The following is a 21828-nucleotide window of genomic DNA, read 5'->3' as shown; positions in this document are numbered from 1 at the left end:
TCCAAATTTTGCAGAAGCTCTCCTGCGGAACTTGCACTCCTGAAAGAAAGGATATTGCGGAGACATGGCTTATTCACAGCCTGGGGGATGTTTCCAGAATGATATTTTCACTCTGCAGCGGAGTGTGCGATGATACGAATCTTCCTGGCAGATTAAAACTGTGTGCCCGACCGAGACTCGAACTCGGGACCTTTGCCTTTCGCGGGCAAGTGCACTACCATCTGAGCTACCGAAGCACGACTCACGCCCTGTCGTTACAGCTTCTGCCAGTATCTCGTCTGCTACCTTCCAAGCTAGATACTGGCATAAGTAAAGCTCGGTCGGGCAAACAGCTTTAATCTGCTAGGAAGTTTCATATCAGCGCACACTCTGCTGCAGAGTGAAAATCTCATTCTGGAAACATCTCCCAGGCTGTAGCTAAGCCATGTCTTGCGCAATATCCTTTCTTTCAGTAGTGCTAGTTCTGCAAGTTTCGCAGGAGAGCTTGTGTAAAGTTTGGAAGGTAGGAGACGAGATACTGGCAGAAGTAAAGCTGTGAGGACCGGGAGTGAGTCGTGCTTCGGTAGCTCAGATAGTAGAGCACTTGCCCGCGAAAGGCAAAGGTCCCGAGTTCGAGTCTCGGTCGGACACACAGTTTTAATCTGCCAGTAAGTTTCATATCAGCGCACACTCCGCTGCAGAGTGAAAATCTCATTCTGGAAACATCCCCCAGGCTGTGGCTAAGCCATGTCTCCGCAATATCCTTTCTTTCAGGAGTGCTAGTTCTGCAAGTTTCGCAGGAGAACTTCTGTAAAGTTTGGAAGATAGGAGACGAGATACTGGCAGAAGTATAGCTGTGAGGACCGCGCGTGAGTCGTGCTTCGGTAGCTCAGATGGTAGAGCACTTGCCCGCGAAAGGCGAAGGTCCCGAGTTCGAGTCTCGGTCGGGCACACATTTTTAATCTGCTAGGAAGTTTCATATCAGCGCACACTCCGCTGCAGAGTGAAAATCTCATTCTGGAAACATCCCCCAGGCTGTGGCTAAGCCATGTCTCCGCAATATCCTTTCTTTCAGGAGTGCTAGTTCTGCAAGTTTCGCAGGAGAGCTTCTGTAAAGTTTGGAAGGTAGGAGACGAGATACTGGCAGAAGTAAAGCTGTGAGGACCGGGCGTGAGTCCTGCTTCGGTAGCTCAGATGGTAGAGCACTTGCCGGCGAAAGGCAAAGGTCCCGAGTTCGAGTCTCGGTCGGGCACACAGTTTTAATCTGCGAGGAAGTTTCATATCAGCGCACACTCCGCTGCAGAGCGAAAATCTCATGCTGGAAACATAATTTATGAGTTAAAATACAAGTAGTTATACTAGCTGTGCTCAGATGGCATCTGCTTGGTGATGCTACTGCATTTATTCTATTTGCGTTTTAATGAAGCAGGAAAAATGAGAAACAAGTGATCAGTATAATCAATGTGTCGTTACTACGTTTGTAACACTTTATTCCTTATTACGCAATAAGTTCGTGCTCTTGGATGGTGATGACACCAGCATCCAGGAGGAGGCAGGGAGGGGAAACTTTGTCCGACCTCGAGATGAAGGGTCGCTCTTTCCGTAATCCATTTAAAATGGCTTGTGGTCCGATTCCTTGCTTAAAGATTTGTCACTTTTCCCCTAACTTAGGTGGTTCCTACAGCGTGTTGTAAAGGAACTTTTAAAATACCCTGGCACTAAACAGCAGGACACGGAGGAGCAGTTAGCGGGAGTAGCGATTGGAATATCTGAATTCTGCTCCTCAAGCTAACTGGCTCAAAGGTCTGAAAGCAGTTTTGAGGAGGTGCTTGGAGCTCGCAGGACTGTGAGTTGTTCCGTAGCCATTTACTGTGTAGGAGCCAACTGAAGCGGCAAAACTGGCTAGGTCTAACTGAAGCCAATAATTTGACAGGGTGCTGAAAAGTAATGCCTCCAAATTTTTTATGTGAAGACTCATTAAAAAAAGCTTTTTAAATAAAGTAAACTTCATTACATCTTTATTCTTCATGTTTATGTATTTACTTCTCACAATACTAATCCTGAAGACGAACACGTTTCTACCAATGAGAGACCAGTTTGTTGATACCGTCACTGTAGGATCTTCGCTTCATTGACCGAGCTACAACTCACCTCTGCTCCCACCGCTTCATCATTATCAAAGCGAAGCTCCCGAATTTGTTCTTTAAGTTTGGAAACAGCTGAAAATCGGCTGGGGCCAAGTCGGTACTGTACGGAGGATGATCGATGGTAGTGAACCCAAGGCGTCGGATTGTTGCTGATGCCGCAGCATTCATGCATGGTCTGGCATTGTTGTGCTCAAGGAGAGGGTGCGCCATGTGCGACGAACGTTTTCTGCGGTTAGATACTCTTTTATAACTCGCCGATTCTCAGGCACCGTCTTATTTATGTGACACACCGCCATGTTACGCGCTACAATTCGAATCCCTCTAGCGACAGAGGGCTGTAACTCGCGTCAACGAAGCGGAAAGTCGATCGAGTAATACGCACGACATGTAATACCTCAACGGACATTGAGAACAGAACAACAAGCTCTGAGACAAGCCCTCGTACACTTCTTTTCGTGCACATAAAAACTGGCCTGTTTTTTCTGTGTCTTTGGCTTACTGACTTGAACCGCAATCCTATTTTCTTTTTATGAAGATTATTCAGCATAAGTCTCTCTGTAGCAACCGACTAGAGGTGCTGTACTAATTTTCGTGGTGTGCGTTTATCAGTCCATTGTTCAGATCTTGCCGGCCGGGTTGGCCAAGCGGTTCTACGCGTTACAGTCTGGAACCGCGCGACCGCTACAGTCGCAGGTTCGAATCCTGCCTCGGGGATTGATGTGTGTGATGTCCTTAGGTTAGTTAGGTTTAAGTAGTTCTAAGTTCTAGGGGACGGATGACCTCAGAAGTTAAGTCCCATAGTGCTCATAGCCATTTGAACCATTTCTTGTTCAGATCTTGGAATGTTTCTGAATGCACTTGGGGCATTAATCTTTGTTATTGTGGCACTGGTAAATTTAACTCTGTCTCGCCGATGAAAACTGACCATCCTTAGTACTACAGTGTCAAGAATTAATTTAATTGACGCGACGGCGCAGCTTGGCCATGGGGCGATACGCTTATAAGCGACTTCTTCCGCTGATGAACTAAATTTCTACAGGATGCTGTCAATGAATCTTTCCCTGGAAAATTACTTCTGAATAGACTGGCTTACATTATCTAACAGTTGTGACCAGTTGCTTCTTCATGTTTTCGCGTCCGCATAATATCCGTTTCATCTTCTAATATTCATATTTGTCGACGACACGTTAGTAGTGTCGCCTCATGGTGAAGATGGTAACCCATCTGAATACAGCCCGTGGACATCGAAAAGGAGGGATGCCTTCCATTTATGGATGTTTTCGTTCGGCACAAAGATGATGGCACTTTGAGACATGTATGTAGTATATCGGAAACAGACACATACAGATCTATATTTACGTAGAAATAGCTGCCACCTTCCTTCCCATTTGATGAGTGTTCTCAGAACTTTGGTTCACAGAGTATACGTCATTGCTGACTACAGCATTCTGCAGGACGAGCTCCAACACTTAAAAAGAGTTTCTGAAACAAACAGGTATTCTCCACAGCACATAGGTAAGGAGCCACAAAGAAACCAAAGTTGAATATAAAAAATGCAGAAGAAGACACAGAAATATTTAAATCCATGGTTTTCTTGCCATATGTGGGAAGCCTAACCTCAAAAATAGGATGAATTCTCAGCAAGCACCGAAGACAGCAGCACTCTTAGGTTCCTTTAAAGATGATTTGATACTCCGGAAGATTGGAATTTACAACAACCCCCACAAGCGAGGCCTTTCATGCATCGTACAGTCGACTCTTACCGTCTATGAAAGACGCACCGAAAACCATAGGTATTCCCGGCTCCTGCAGCCCAATAAGAAGGAGGTGGCAGAGCACTGTACTGATACTGATCACTGTATGTTGTCCGACAATGTCAGATTTCTAGCGTCGACTTTGTAAGACGTCGTGGTCTCCTGACCTCCATTGCTTACATATTCCGCCCTCACAATCATATTCCGCACATCAAGACACTTCATTCGAACCCAAACTCGATAAGATAAAGTCAATGTTCTATGAATTCATGTAAACGATATGCAGATAACTAATAAATCGCAAGTGCGCACCGTGATTGAAATACTCGAGACTGATGTACACACATACATTCCAGACACGATGATCACAGGAGCTTTTAGTTCGAAAGAGGCAACCGCACGCCAGGAGGCCGGTCCCAACCCATCTACATCGGCCGGTGACCGCCCGTAGAGCAGACAGCTTTTGCCCGAGTGAAAGGACGACCCCGTGTTCAGCTTAAAAGCAAATTCCGCTACACTGTGTGGGAGCGGCCAGCCTACGCATTCTTTACACATAGCATGCAGTTTCAGAGATTTTCACAGGGAGACAGCAAACACCAAACGCCGATACTACAGATCTCGGGATTGGTCGCCTTAAACGAAACGTCATTCTCCCGTTTTAGAAGAGCAATGCTGATTGGCAAACAATATTTCTGACGCCTTGAGCTGAAGGAGTATTGGAAGAGACCGAAAAATATACCCTTTCACGTCTGGCGTGGAGAGGGGCCGTTCCGTTGTCGCTCTTGGAGCGAGAACACGTAACGAGAGCGTGCATGCTCGTACGTGTACTCAAAGAGCGAGGAACAAGTCTCTCCTCAGTACTTCACTGGTAGGGCACCTCTGTCGAGAGTGAATCGAAGTGCAACTCTATATTGAGTCCTTGCGATTAAGCGTTGTTCACTGTGTTGGCCGCCACGCTTATTGTGCGGTGTGAATGGACAGAGTTATTGTTAAACGCCGGCGAGCGAATTTTTGAGTGGCATCGCGGTGAACTGGTTATCTCACCGGTGTACCACGCCAATAGTTAGACTAGGGGCGAATAGGAGTTCTTGACTTCATCAAGGTGTAGGGAGAGTTTGATTGGCAAAGGTCAATCCAGGTAGAACAAGAGTTATCTTATTTGTCAGCAGCGAGCGGCGCAAACAGCAATCATCGCAGCTTACGGTATTGTACGCTACAGCTCTTGTGAGTCCCATATTTTCTCCGCAACAGTACACTTCACTGCATTTCACGCGCGACAGCCTCGACCGTACCTAGCAAGATTCTAACGGATAATTATTCAAGTTGAGTAGGCGCGCCTCTCAGCCATTCTGCCAAGTCAACAACAATCTTAAACTCTGTATAGAAATTTCATTAGCGAATCCTATCCTTGAGAGGTACTTCACATTCCGAAAAGAACCAGGAAATAACGTGTTCAGTTCATAACTGAAAGTGCCATTGTGATTTCTCAGAATTTTGCAAAATAAATAATAATTTTCTTTAGTTTCATGTTTATGTTTTTCTTACACTAACTAGCACTACTCCAGTACCCAAGTATCCCACTAGTTACGTAAGAAATTTTGTGAATTTTTGTGTCATTTCCTTACAGCGGACGACTCCAGAAGATATTTATTGCTGAAAGTTTGTCAGGCATTTCTCTTTAGAACGTTAGGAGCGCCTGTCTGACTTCTGTAGTAGTGTGGAGGTGGAAATTGCATCTTGCAGGAGCCACAGGGTAAAGGGTACATCTCAGATTAATCCCACGCTCATAACTTCATTGCTCTGGGACTCGGTGGTGAAAGATGCAGCTGAAATTCATTTGGCGACGAATTTAATTAATTGAGAAAGATTTCAGCATTGATAAATCATGGAATCCGGCGCTTCCTTTAATAAAGTTGCAACGACGTCGCATAGTGCAGCTCATGGTCATGCATCGTCTTCCCAGCGTGTATCGACCGCGTCGCCATGGATCTAATTTCATGCTTATGTGTACTTCATTCCCGCCGATGAATGTCTATGGCGCTTGTGTATCTGTGCCCGCTTGTGCAGTGGCACGGTCCTCGAGTTTAAAAGAACGGAACGATTACTGGCACGTCAGTCATTCAGCTCACTCTGAAGATGGTTGAACGATATACGTCCGACATATTAGAAGAAGAAGCGGTGCAATTTATGCATCTGCACGCCCGAAATTCAAAGCAACATTACTTGCGCTTGATTGCCCATGGCGTTGTCAATGAAGGTTGTCAATCTAGATTGTTTCGTTGTATGTGTTCGAGGTTAACATTGCTTCCACCGAAGTCTCCGCATTTAGAAAAACCTTGTGATAACAATCAAAACAGGTACAACCTAGCTTTCGTAAAACAAGCTACAATGGTCAGTCAAAATATAGGATGTATCAAAAATAATCATCCGATTTGGCACGTCTATAAACATATACAATGAATTTTATCTTTTGATGAAAGTGAAACTCAAAAAGTTTTTTTAGTACCTTTTCATAGGTGTTGAATATGCCCCCCTCGAGATGCACGGCATATGTCAATGCGGAATTCAAATTGTTCCCACACTGCAGCTAGGCTTCACTAACAGCTTCCACAGCTGCTGCTATGTGATATCTCACTACATTCATTGTTGTTGGTAATGGAGGCACGTAAACAGAGTCTTTTGTAAACCCCCACAAGAAATAATCACCTACGGTCAGGTCCAGTGACCTTGGAGGCCAGTAATGTAAGGTTGAATCATTTGGTCCAGTCTGACCGATCCATCGTTCAGTAATCCTTTGACGTAAAAATTCCCACACTTCCAGATGCCAATGTGGCAGTGCTCCATCCTGTTGGTAAATGAAGTCGTTCGAATCAGTCTCCAACTGGGGGAAAAGAGGTATGTGCTTCCTGTAACAGTGATCTCACCAAAGAAAATGGACATACACCTTTTCCCATGAAACTGCACAAAACACATTAAATTTTGGAAAGTCTCTCTCAATTTGTACAACTTCATGTGGTTGTTCCGTACACCATACTCTCACATTATGACTGTTCACCTTTCCATTTAAAAGGGTGTTGCTTCGTCACTAAGCACTAAACGTGGAAGAATACTATTGTCCTCCATCTTGACAAGAACGAAATTACAGAACTCCACACGCTGTTGTTTGTCACCTTCAAGAAGAGCTTGCAGTAGCTGAATTTTGTATGGTTTCACGAGTAAACGACGACACACACGCAAGAAGGACGTCGGGGGCATGTTGAGCTGACGAGCTGCACGGTGAACGGATTTCTGCGGACACCTTGTGAAACTATGGGGGACGCGTTCGACGTCTGTGTCAAACACTCGGGGACGATCCGGCGATTTGTCTTTACACAAACAACCTGTTTCTCGTAATTGTTCATGCCATCGTATATTGCACTGTGCTGTAAGAGAATCCACACCATACCTAGTACTGCACAAAACGTAGAACACAAAACACTTTCTGTTGTCCCGACACCATTTTTACTCGAACTGAAGATGCCGCGCACTACTGCTACCTAGCGGGAAGCATGGAAAACTCGAGAGTTTATTCTTTCCAACAGCACGTTGTTCAGGAACATATCTCAAACAACGTAATAGTTACGATTTTTTTAAAGTCTGATGATTCTTTTTGATACACCATGTATTACGACATCCTGATTCACACTGTGGTGGTCCATGTTTAGAACGCAGTAAAGCAGCAGTTCTGCGTGGCATGGATTCGACAAGTCCTTGACAGTTTGTAGAGGTATGTGGCACCAAATGACCATGCGCAGTCATACAATTCCCTTAAATTACCGTCCGAAGGTTTGTGGACGAGGTGCCTCATACCATAGCAGGTGTGTTCCATTGAGTTCAGGTCAGTCGAACTTTAAGCCCAATGTAAGTTCACTATCATGCTCCTCAAACCAATATAGCATCACTCTTGCCTTCTGACATGGACAACCACTCTGCTGGAAGATGTCATCATTACTGGGAAAGGCGTCAAGCATCAAGGGCTGGAGGTGGTCCGCGGTAATGTTAATTCAGCCAATGCCTGTCACGGTGCTTACGACTACTACCACAGGTCCGTTGGAACCCCAGGTGAACGTATCCCGAAGCATAATATTGCCTGCATCCGTGGGGCGGTACATTTTTCGAGGAACCTTTTGGATGAAGGCGTATCCGCACCTGACATGGTGTAACAAGAAACACGATGAATACGAAGAGGTGACACGTTTCTGTCCATCCATTGTACAATCACGATGATCCAGTGTCTACTGTAGTCGTAACTGACAATGTCGTTGGGCCAACAACGGAATACATGTGGGTCGTTTGCTGTGAGAACCAGTGTTGAGCAATATTCTCTGCGCGGTGTGCTGTGAAACGGTTGTGCACGCGCTAACACTGAACTTTGTCGGGAGATCAACCACAGATCGTCGTCTATCCTGCTTTACAGAGCGTTCGAGCCCCCGACATCCGCGTTCCATGATGATCCATAGGCACCCACCACCTGGTCACCTGTTCGTGCTTTCACCGTCCTCCAATCACTTTACCTAGATGTTCGCGACTGCGGCACGCAACAATCTGCACTTCGTCAAAGTCGGTCGTGCCATTATATTTCCTCATCGTCGAGCTGTTGTCAGTGAATTTCGCCATTTGCAGCCCATATCGTCTCTAGACTGATTCCACACTCGTCTCTACTCCGCTCACACGCTTTCCTTGCCTAGTCAAGTTCCCGCAACAGCAGCAGGTGGCATTCAGTCTCGAGGTGGACAGTCGTCATAATGCATACCGGCTCACGTGGATCTACGTAAATACACATATACATATCGAACGATCACAGGCCCTGCATACGATGCGCTGCTTCCACGAACTGCCTCTATATCTTTCGGTTTTGTGCTCGGTTCCTCCAGGCGTCTTCAACCCTCAGGGTTGCCAGGTCCTTCGCCAGGTCATCCATTCAGCGCTGTATTGGTCATCCTATGGGGGCTCGGTTGTTTGGTTTCCCGTCAAGTGCTTTCTTCACCTGTCTGCCTTTTGGAATACCGGCTACATGGCCCACCCATTGGATTCTTTTGTGCTACAGTTTCTGTAGGGTTGTTGGTTGTTGCCGCAAGAGGCGATTTCCTCATTCTTCCTCCTCCGTTCTTCCTTATCTAAAACTGGTCCCTATACGTTCCTCATTACTCTTCTTTCAAATGTTAATAGCGAAGTGAACTTTGAAACGTCTGCCAACGGACGATACCGGTATAGAGGAGGTAAAAAGTAGGGTGGGCAGTGCAAGATAGAAAGGATCGTTAGGATTTGACGTCCCTTCGACATCAAGAACATTAGAGACGGAGCATAAGCTCTGAATCGTTAAAGGATGGGGAATGAAACCGGCAGTGTTCTTTCAAAGCAACCATCCTGGCATTTGCCTGGGGCGATTTATGGAAATAACTGAAAGCCTAATTTTGATGGCCGGACGCGGGTCTGAACCGGCGTCGTCCCGAAGGCGAGTCCAGTGTGCTGCCCACTGCCCTAGCTGGCCACATCGCTCGGTGTGGGGCGTTCAGTGGTGAGGGCGACGAAGGATTGGATGGTGACAAGGGGGGGGGGGGGGGGGGGGGGAGTCCGTGATTGCTGTTACTCGATCTGTCAGCGCCTATCGATTGTCCGTGGTCGACCACAACGTGACCTCACGATTGGTGTCAAGGGCCTTTTCAGTTCGCCTCGCGGAAGAGTCGTCTGCTGACGAGCCTTCAGTTGTCTCTTTAGTACAGGAAATGCAGTTTCCCACCAACTTTTTCACGAAATTTACTACTGATCACTTTACAAATGATTGTGTATAGTGATATTACAACAAAAATTAAAATTTAGAAATAACATTTATGAATATTGCATTGTGATGTATCTAGGGTTTCTTCCAACATGTGAATGAAAGCTCATAACGTCCAAACATTTCAGTCGTAACGGACCACTGTTGTAACCCCTTTTCTTTCGTTCTTATTCTTCCTCTTTTTCCTTCTTATTCTTACCTACGGTGGTCTTATCATGTTTTCAGTCAACTGCCAAACAGTTATACATGCAGATATTTATTATGGAATCTTACTGTCTGACGTTCTAATTACATGTGTCAGTAATACCAACTGAAAACGTCAGAGCGGCTATGAATTATTTAAGTAGCCGTGTGTCTGATCGTCCAGTTGCTGCGTTGTTCCTGGGTCGTAGTGATCGCAGCTATCGCGGCCTTATCATTTCCATTATGTCAGTCCAGTTTGGAGTAGTGCGATCAATGATAGCAAGTTTCCGGATTTAAGACCAGACCTGTGGGTTAGAGTAACAATCGGACCAAATTATTTGCATATGAAAGTTGTGGTGAGGTGGATGTTGCATTACTTTTCGTTGACTGCTATTCTTTCTTTGACGATCATTTCCTTTACCTATGTTTCAGTTCCACTCCATTTCTTTATGCGTTATTCCCATAAATTACTTTTACCACTGTGGCCTCAGTTGTAATTCACTGATGCTGTACGCAATAGCTACTACGTTTTTACGTTGTGTGAAATGTCCAGCCTTGCATTATTTTGCATAAAGACTTAATTAACAATCTCCGAACCAGGTGGATAATTTCTTTCGATATAACTGTTGTTGTTGCCATGTTCAGCCCGAAGACTGCAACTCCATCCTGCGGAAGCTTCTTCATCTCTGAATAACTACTGCAACCTACATCCTTCCTAATCTGCTTACTATATTTTTCTCTTGGTCTCCCTCTACGATTTTTACTCCCCACACTTCTCTCCAATATTAACCTGGTTATTTCTGGATGTCTCAGAACGTGTACTATCCCTTCTTTTAGTTAAGTTGTGCCACATATTTCTTGTTCAAAAATGGTTCAAATGGCTCTGAGCACTATGGGACTTAACTTCTGAGGTCATCAGTCCCCTAGAACTTAGGTCTACTTAAACCTAACTAAGCTAAGGACATCACACACATCCATGCCCGAGGCACGATTCGAACCTGCGTCTGTAGCGCATATTTCTTGTCTCCCCAATTCTGTTCAGTAACTCCTCATTACTTAAGTGATCTACACAACTAATCTTCAGAATTCTTCTGTAGCGTCACATTTCAAAAGTTTCTATCCTCTTCTTGTCTAAATTATTTGTCGTCTATGTTTCACTTCCATACATGGCTACATTCCTTCGGAAAGAGCTTTCTAGCACTTAAGTCTATATTCGATGTTAACAAATTTATCTTCTTCAGAAATGCTTTTCTTGCCATTACCAGTCTACATTTTATATCCTCACTACTTCGGCCATCATTTATTTTAGTGGCCAAATAGCAAAACTCATCTACTGCTCTAAGTGTCTCGTTTCTTAATCTAATTGCCTCAGCATCACCTGATTTAATTCGATTACATTCCGTTATCCTTGTTTTGCTTTTGGTGATGTTAATCTTTATACCCTTCTTTCAGGACGCTGTCAAATCCGTTCATCTGCTCTTCCGAGACCTTGGCTGTACCTTAAAAAATTACAATGTCGTCGGCAAATCTCTTACTGTACATGCAATAACATTTGCTCGTATTTAACAGCTTTAGCTTAGAAAAATCTCATTGGTTATAAGACAATTACTCCAGGGAGTTGTTAATATCCTACCGAGCGCGTCCACAGGTGGCGGATAGGGGGATGCTCACCAGATATGGTGGGTACATGGGAAGAAAAGTACCTGTGGTGGACCAGAACTAGTACCAAGGACATGACAGTTCCATATGTCAGTGGTGGCTGATTAATTTGCTCTGTGGCTAACAACTACAGTTGTAACACGGAGCTTGGTTCACTCGAGATTGATAACGTCTGACTTTCACACATGAAAAGTTCTTTTAGAAAAAAAAATTCCATCGTCCAACCCAGTAGAAAAAATTCCACCCTCTAACCCAGTAGCCGGCCGCGGTGGTCTCGCGGTTGAGGCGCTCAGTCCAGAACCGCGCGACTGCTACGGTCGCAGGTTCGAATCCTGCCTCCGGCATGGATGCGTGTGATGTCCTTAGGTTAGTTAGGTTTAAGTAGTTCTAAGTTCTAGGGGACTGATGACCACAGATGTTAAGTCCCATAGTGCTCAGAGCCATTTGAACCATTTGAACCTAACCCAGTAGAGAAGGAGAAGGCCACATCGGATTCAGTAGGTAGCCAATTAGAAGACTCAAATGAATCGGAGCATTTGAAATCACTCAACTCTCATCAATGCATATGCCAAAATAAAACATAAACACGTTAACTACATTGCAACACATAACATAAAGTCTTTACTGAAAACTGCAAAGCTCAGTAACTTCACTCATGAATTGGACAGACAAAACGTCTTAATAGCAGGAGTCCAAGAAATGAGAAATACAACAGAAGATCCATTTGAATCTCAAGGTTATAGAATTTATAATGGAAAACCAAGACAAAGAGCTGTGAAACAGTGCCCACAATACAGGACAGAATTTATAGTAAACTTGAAAATCGTAGGCTCAATAACTTATTTTAAAGCTATTTCTCCGCGAATCTCAACTGTAACTCTGAAAACCACAAACAAGATCTGTACTATCATAAACGCCTATATCCCTAACAGTGAGAAAAATTTGCTAACAAGAACTACGGTAGAAGTAGGAAAATTCTGGGATCTTTTGGATCAGACAATAAATCAAGTCAATAAAAGTAACGTAAAGATCTTAATACAGGATTTTAATGCCCAACTGGAAAAGGAAAAGAATTACAGTTGGAAAATGGGTTCCACATAAACAAACTAATAGAAACGGACAAAGGCTTATTGAAATTTGCAGAACAAGTGCGCTCATCTATAAATCTAGATATTTTAAAAGAAAACCAAGCAAACTTATGACGTGGAAACATCCGGACTGGACAAGAGAAGAGTGGCAGCTGGACCATGTCTGCAAGGACAAATTCTTTCATAAGGAAATTCGAAATGTTAAAGTAATGAGAGGAACAGACACAAGTTCAGATCGTTATCCGGTCAAAATCAAATTCACCCCATCAAGGAAAAAACGACAGAGAACAGTTGGAGAGAAAAGAAAGTATGACCGACATAAGTTAATAAAAAATGACAAGAATCAGCAAAACACACAAAATATAATAGTAACAGATAAGCTTGAGGAACTAATACCAGTTTTAAAACAACATGCTGAAAAATCGTCCCCAGTAAATCAACGTAAAAGACACATGCATGGTGGACTACGGAATGTGACGAAATTCGTGATGAAACACATCAAGCTTGGACAAAATCAAAGTTACAAAATAAAAGAGAATGAAACTAACCTCAAAACCAATGGAAAATAATTGCCTCGAATTATCAGGAAAACAAAGCGATAATATCAAAAAGATTTATTGAATTCCATTGAAGAAAACTACTACAAACCAAGTACAGAGATTATTTTAAAGCCTCTAATCATTTTAAAGCCTCTAATCATTTTAAAGCCTCTAATAAACAGTTACGTAATTACAACCCTCCCACACTACTGCAGAGAAATAAAGATGGAAAAATAGCCCATAATAACAAGCATAACGCAGAAATCATGGCAGAAGCAATCAACAAGCTCTTGAACTGTGATGAACCTGGAAATCTTTTAACAATGGACACAGACACCCCCGTAAAAACCAAATTAGAAAATATAAACCTACCTACAGTATAAGAAATAGAAACTGCACTTAAATAAATGAGAATCTACAAAGCTTGTGGTGAAAATCAAGTATTTGCGGAAATTTGGAAATTTGCTGGTAAAAGAAATCAGACTTCTTTACATATTATTTTACAAAACATTTAGGCAACAGAAAAATTCCCAGAAGAATGAACCACAGCTATAATTAACCCACCTCATAAGAAAGGAGACAAAAGAGATCCAGACAACTACAGGGGAATCTCGCTCTTGGACTGAACCTACAAGATTTTTTTCCAAGATTTTACACAACAGGATCAAAGAACAACTGGATAAGGAACTGGGGAATACCAAGGAGGCTTCAGACCTTGGAGAAGCTGTACCAAACAAATAATTACTCTGAAATTAGTGAAGGGTTATTACCACAAACGAAATAAGCCTCTCTCAATTACATTTATAGATTTTAAGAAAGTATATGATTCTATCCATAGACCCTCACTGTTCAAAATTTTGAGAGGTTTCAGACTCCAGCCAAAATTAATTAAACTGATAGAACTTACCTTAATAAATACAAATTCGAAAATTAAGTTCACAGGGGAACTTTCTGGATCATTCTGGGTTTAAGGCAGGGAGACGGCCTGTCACCACTTCATTTTAATTGTGCCCTTGAGTACATAGTGATAGAATGGTACAAGGACAATCTGAAGAAAATTAAGTTTGGAACACAAAAATATGGCATAAAGTTGAACTGGCTCTTCTCGCCAACAACATTCAAAGAACCAAACAACAAATACAATCACTACAGAAAATAGCCAAGAGTATTGGCCTTAAAATATCATTAGAAGAAACAGAAATAATGCTAACGGAACTGCCACCGGCAAACAAAATTAGAATTGGAGAACACGACATAAAAATTGATGAAAAATTTAAATACTTGGGCAAAATAATAAGGCACAACCTGAATGAGAAACCATCATGACAGAGTAGAATAAACAAATTGATTAAAACATATCATGTTACCGAGAGCACATATAACAAAAGGTGTCTCTGAATAGCCACAAAACTGAAACACCACAGAACAGTCATTCAGCCGCAAATAGCATATGCTAGTGGAACTATATTTAAAACAACCAACACGATCTCAAAGAATGAAAAACTATTGGGCCAACGAAAGAAACAGAAACACCTTAATCATAATATTGACTGAAGTGATCCAGTGTTGGCGATAAAATAAAAAAAATAACGCTAATAACTAAACATTAACATTCTACCAGCTGGGGCACCTTTTTACTAGATTTTAGTTCTTTTTCATATTTTTATTCGTGTTTCCTTTCTTACGAATGATAAACTGTAACTAACAAAAAGGCAAGGCGCCTTAGATAATAAAAAACCACAGCAAAGACCTGTATGTTAACCAGAGACATGACGCAGAAAACGCCATAACGTCCTTAAATTGTTTCTTTTGTAGGAACATAAATGTGACGAAACAGTGTAAAATCATTCACTTCTCCTCTAGCGGTTCCTATAAAAATTGCCGTCTTTATTATTCGGATTCATGAAAGCGTATTCTAGCTGAAAATGTAATTTCAAAGGCAAGTAATACTTAGATTCGTATGCGTTTTTAGTTAAATAGCATCATCGTGAGGTCTGCGCCAAGTTAGAAGCCTAGCATCAGCTCTTACAAACTGAAATCGGGACTTATTCGACCAGATCACTATTTTTCAGTAGTCTATAGTCCAATTGATATGGTCTCGAACCCAGGAGGAGCGCTGCAGGCAATGTTGAGGTGTCAGCAAAGACACAGTTGTTTTCTTACGAGTAGAGCAGTAATTCATTTTCAGATTCCAACTCTAGCATTGCATTCCATATCACATAACATTAGTAGGGTACTTCGCTACTGAGTTTTAGTTATATGCTTTTCATGAAGCACACAGTCAGTTTCATTTGGCATTTAATGGATTCATTTTCTTTATTTCAAATTTTGCATTCCGTGAAGTTTTAAGTTTTACATCGCGACATTCTTCACGTGCACAAAACAGGGCCAACCGACACCCGGTTTCACTCAGCAATTGAATACGTTGCCTAAAGTAAACGTTACATGAGAAGAAACTTTTTGAAAACAGTATATACAGTTCTTTCTCATACAGATAATATTTTATAGAAAGCTTAATACACAATGAAATTCCAAAGAAACTGGTATAGGCATGCGTATTCAAATACAGAGATATGTTAACTGGTAGAATACGGCGCTGCGGTCGGCAACGCCTATATAAGACAACAAGTGTTTGGCGCAATTGTTAGATCGGTTGCTGTTCCTGCAATGGCAGGTCATCAAGATTTAAGCAAGTTTGAACGTGGTGTTATAGTCGGTGCACGAGGCATGGGACACAGCATCTCCGAGGTAACGATGAAGTGGGGATTTTCCCTTACGAACATTTCAAGAGTGTATCGTATCAGGAATCCGGTAAAACATCAAAACCCCAACATCGCTCCGACCGGAAAAATATCCTGCAAGAACGGGACCAAAGACGACTGAAGAGAATCGTTCAACGCTTCCGCAGATTGCTGCAGATTTCAATACTGGGCCATCGACAAGTCTCAGCGTGCGAACCATTCAACGAAGCGTAATCGATATCGGGTTTCGGAGCCGAAGACCCACTCGTGTACACTTGATGACTGCACTACACAAAGCTTTACGCCACGCCTGGGCCCTTCAACATCGACATTGGATTTTTGAGGACTGGAAACATGCTGACTGGTCGGACGAGTCTCATTTTAAATTTTATCGAGCGGATGGACATTTACGGGTGTGGAGACAACCTCATGAATCCACGGACCCTGCTTGTCAGCAGGAGACTGTTCAAGCTTGTGGAGCCTCTGTAACGGTGTGGTTCAAATGTTCAGATGTCTCTGAACATTATGGGACTTAACATCTGAGGTCATCAGTCCCCTAGAACTTAGAACTACTTAAACCTAACTAACCAAAGGACATCACACACATTCATGCCCGAGGCAGGATTCGAACCTGCGACCGTAGCGGTCGCGCGGTTCCAGACTGAAGCGCCTAGAACCGCGTAATGGTGTGGGGCGTGTGCAGTTGGAGTGGTAGGGGTCCCCTAATACGTCTATATACGACTGACAGGTGACACATACGTAAGCATCCTGTCTGAATACCTGCGTCCATTAATTTTCATTGTGCATTCCGACTGGCAATTCAAGCAGAACAATACGACACCCCACACGACCAGAATTCCTACAGAGTGGCCCGAGAAAGAAGCACCAAAGAAACTGTATAGGCATGTGTATTCAATTACAGAGACGTGTAAACAGGCAGAATATGGCGCTACGGTCGGCAAAGCTTATATAAGACAACAAGTGTCTGGCGCAGTTGTTAGATTGGTTACTGCTGCTATAATGGCAAGTTATCAGGTGTTAAGTGAGTTTGAACGTGATGCTATAATCGGTGCACAAGCTATGGGACACATCATCTCCGAGGTACACAAAGCCTTACGCCTCGCCTGGGCCCGTCAACACCGACACTGAACCGTTGATGACTGGAAACCTGTTGTCTGGTCGGACGAGTCTCGTTTCAAATTGTATCGAGCTGTTGGACGTGTATCGATAAGGAGACGATCTCGTGAATCCATGGACCCTGCATGTCAGCAGGGGACTGTATCTGACAGGTGTCACGTACGTAAGCATCCTGTCTGATCACTTGCATCCATTCATGTCCATTGTGCCTTGCGACGGACTTCGGCAATTACAGCAGGACAATGCGACACCCTACACGTCCAGAATTGCTACGGAGTGGCTCCAGGAACATTCTTCTGAGTTTAACCACTTCCGATGCCCACCAAACTCCCCAGACATGAACATTATTGAGCATATCTTGGATGCCTTGCTCCACTCCCTCGTATTCTTACGGATTTATGGACAGCCATGCAGGATTCATGGTGTCGATTCCCTCTAGTACTACTTCAGATCTTAGTTGAGTCCATGCCATATCGTGCTCGCGCTGCCCCTACACGATATTATGAAGAGCCAAAGAAACTGGTACACTTGCCTAATATAGTGTAGGGGTCCCGCGAGCACGATAAGGCATGGACTCGACTAAGGTCTGAAGTAGATACACGTAACAGCGTAAAAAAGTTGTCCTGTCGGGTAATGCTGTTAGCAGTAGTCTGCTACTGGCTGAATTCGTTTCAAGCCCTCGCCTGCTGGCAGATGCCACTCAGAAACGCTGCGCCTCCGTCCATTGGCCGGCTGTTTGACGGGGTCAAGACTGGGCGCTGCGCCGAGGCATGCGCGTCCAGGAGGCCGGCAGAAGGATGCGTGACGTCGGCTCGTTAACGGTCGCCGCATCAGGGAACAAGTGTTTCCGGACCTATCTGGATCGTTCCTCTTACGAGAGATGCGCGCCTTCCGTCCAGCGCCGCCGCAGGCGTTCCAGTTGCTGCCATTGTCCCTGTTCTGGAGGCTAAAGTAGACCGGCGTCGCTGCAGCCTCTTGTGCAGCGCCGAATCGTCAGGGGTTAAGAAGCCTCGCTTCCCACAATGAACTTAACTGTCTCTGAACATGCGTGCAATCTCGTTAACTTCGCAATCTTTGACTTCAATATATACAGTACCGTCATAATTTGGAGCACCTCCCTGTACACTCTTAGCTCTAAAAAGAGTAATCGGAACGACGAACAGTGTCAGTTCGCGAACCTCGTGCTTGCTGTTGTCCAAGAGACTCGGAATTGTGACTGATACCCCTGCACACACCGACCGTCCAAGTCTTGCGTGCACGCATTCAAATCGGGCTGCCACATTCACTCTGTCAACACTGGACAACAAATTTACTAACACCTGGAAAACACTTCTGTAAGCAATGTACTGAGTTATACAGGGTGGGCTATTGATCGTGACCGGGCCAAACATCTCACGAAATAAGCATCAAACGAAAAACTACAAAGAACGAAACTTGTCTAGCTTGAAGGGGGAAACCAGATGGCGCTATGGTTGGCCCGCTAGATGGCGATGCCATAGGTCAAACAGATATCAACTGTGTTTTTTTTAAATAGCAACCCCCATTTTTATTACGTATTCGTGTAGTACGTTAAGAAATATGAATGTTTCAGTTGGACCACTTTTTTCGCTTTGTGATAGATAACGCTGTAATAGTCAAAACGTATAAGTACGTGGTATCACATAACATTCCGCCAGTGCGGACGGATTTGCTTCGTGTTATACTACCCGTGTTAAAATGGACCGTTTACCAATTGCAGAAAAGTTCGATATCGTGTTGATGGATGGCTATTGTGATCAAAATGCCCAACGGGCGTGTGCAATGTATGCTGCTCGGTATCCTGGACGACATCATCCAAATGTCCTGACGGATCGCCGGATATTTAAGTAATTTAAGGAAACAGGAAGTGTTAAAGCCACATGTGAAACAATAACCACGACCTGCAAGAAATGATGATGCCCAAGTAGATGTTTTAGCTGCTGTCGCGGCTAATCCGCACATCAGTAGCACACAAATTGCGCGAGAATCAGGACTCTCAAAACGTCGGTGTTGAGAATGCTACATCAACATCGATTGCACCCGTACCATATTTCTATGCACCAGGAATTGCATGGAGACGACTTTGAACGTCATGTACAGTTCTGCCACTGGGCACAAGAGAAATTACGGGACGATGACAAATTTTTTGCACGCGTTCTATTTAGCGACGAAGCGTCATTCACCAAGAGCGGTAACGTAAACCGGCATAATATGCACTATTTGGAAACGGGAAATCCACGATGGCTGCGACAAGTGGAACATCAGCGACCTTGGCGGGTTAATGTATGGTGCGGCATTATAGGAGGAAGGATGATTGGCCCCCATTTTATCGATGGCAATCTAAATGGTGCAGTGTATGCTGATTTGCTACTTAATGTTCAATCGATGCTACTGCAAGATGTTTCACTGCACAGAATGGCTATGTACTTCCAACGTGATGGATGTCCGGCACATAGCTCGCGTGCGGTTGAAGCGGTATTGAATAGCATATTTCATGACAGGTGGATTGGTCTTCGAAGCTCCATACCATGGCCCGCACGTTCACCTGTTCTGACGTCCCCAGATTCCTTTCCGTGGGGAAAGTTGAAGGATATTTGCTATCGTGATCCACCGACAACGCCTGACAACATGCGTCAGCGCATTGTCAATGCATTTGCGAACATTACGGAAGGCGAACTACTGGCTGTTGAGAAGAATGTCGTTACACTTATTGCCAAATGCAGTGAGGTTGACAGACGTCATTTTGAGCATTTATTGCATTAATTTGGTATTTACAGGTAATCACGCTGTAACAGCATACGTTCTCAGAAATGATAAGTTCACAAAGGTACATGTATCACATTGGAACAACCGAAATAAAATGTTCAAACGTACCTACGTTCTGTATTTCAATTTGAAAAACCTACCTGTTACCAACTGTTCGTCTAAAATTGTGAGCCATATGTTTGTGACTATTACAGAACCATCTATCACAAAGCGAAAAAAATGTTCTAAGTAAAACATGCATATTTCTTTACGCACTACACGATTATGTAATAAAAAATGGGGGTTCCTATTTAAAAAACGCAGTTGATATCCGTTTGACCTATGGCAGCGCCATCTAGCGGGCCAGCCATAGCGCCATCTGGTTTCCCCCTTCAAGCTAGACAAGTTTCGTTCTTTGTAGTTTTTTCGTTTGACGCTTATTTCGTGAGATATTTGGCCCGGTGACGATCATTGGACCACCCCGTATACGCTGTTGTGTAAGCTCGTCCCCGCTCTGACGTGTATGTCATCTTCATTAGCGGTTGCAAGTTCCATTAAGGGAACCGAAATCTAACAACTGTACCGTCTGCCTAGAACACTTGCAATGGCCACTTTTCGATCTGAAGCTTGATTTCAATTTTGTTAGACAACAATAATGCGCACGCTTTATAGAGGTTGCTTGGAAATTCCTGTCACAAACTTATTGGACTTGTAGAGGGGGGGAGTACATAACATTTTGATTAGGAACCCAGGTCGGGAAATGTACCGTTTCCGTGATATAGCCGTTTCAAAATATGGTTTTTAGGTGGGTTCGCAACAGGGTAGTCATGGTGGTGGTGCTGTTCGCTCTGAATATCATGATGTTCGTAAATTCCCGTTACAAAATTGTAGCACTTGTAGAGGGGAGTGGGTACATAACATTTTGAATAGAAATCCATGTCCTGAAACGTAACGTTTATGTGCAACAACCGTTTGGAAACATGTTTGTTAGATAGGTTTGCACCAGGGTAATTATGGCGGGGGGAGGGGAGATGCTTACGTCGGGTTGGCCGAGTTCATCTGACGTCCCTCCTACCTCTCTCACTTGGTTTGAGCCTCATGCACATGTCTGTAACCGTTAGAGGTGTTCTGTAATGTTGGAGGTGGCATGGGTATAGTTGTTGCACATCCATAACATACCAGACGGTGCTGGGTGTGATACCCAATGCAAGTGCAATTGCTAGTGTGCACATTGACTTGTTCCCTTCAACATGATGGAGTGCGGTGTCTTCCAATTCGGATATGTGGCATCTTATTGGAGCGCCACAAAAGCTTTTCATAACGATCTTGATAAAGGCGACGAGCAGCTATACCATTGACCGTGAACTTTGCCGTTCAGAAAGATCGTGCCAGTGTGATCTGCAAACGTGTACTGAACCATGCTGCTCTAACACTCACAATGACGTGAATGAGGCTCGAGCCAGATGAGAGAGTTAGGATAGAGGTCAAATGGCATCAGCCAGGCCGACGTAAGCACCCCCCCCCCCCCCCCATAATTACCCTGTCGCAAACCTACCTAGCAAACAGGTTTTCAAACGAGTGTTGCACATAAAGGTTACGTTCCGGACATGGATTTCTATCCAAAATGTTATGTAATCACTCCTCTCTACAAGTCCTATAATTTTTAACGGTAATTTACGAACACCATGTATTCAGTCAATCAGAGCGAACAATATACGTAAATAATATTTGCTGTTTGTTCGACAAGCATTTTACCGCCAACAGTTCCAATTAGAACTCGCATTTGTCACTATTGTTACAACACCATTTTCACTATCGTCAATGTCATTTTGCATTTTCTCCCATTCAACCCACAAAAATTTAGATGAAACGTTGTGGGGGGGGGGGGGGGGGGGACAATTATTGAACTATATGAAATGAAATCGTCATGACTCCTGAACGGTTGGCGTTAGGACGTTTAAACTGCACAGTTGACCGCGGGGCGTGATGGGAATTAGTAATGTGAATATAGTTTGGTTTA

Source organism: Schistocerca piceifrons, chromosome 2 (assembly GCF_021461385.2).
Source record: "Schistocerca piceifrons isolate TAMUIC-IGC-003096 chromosome 2, iqSchPice1.1, whole genome shotgun sequence".
In the NCBI taxonomy this organism is placed as follows: Eukaryota; Metazoa; Arthropoda; class Insecta; order Orthoptera; family Acrididae; genus Schistocerca; species Schistocerca piceifrons.
This window is presented reverse-complemented; position numbering follows the sequence as displayed.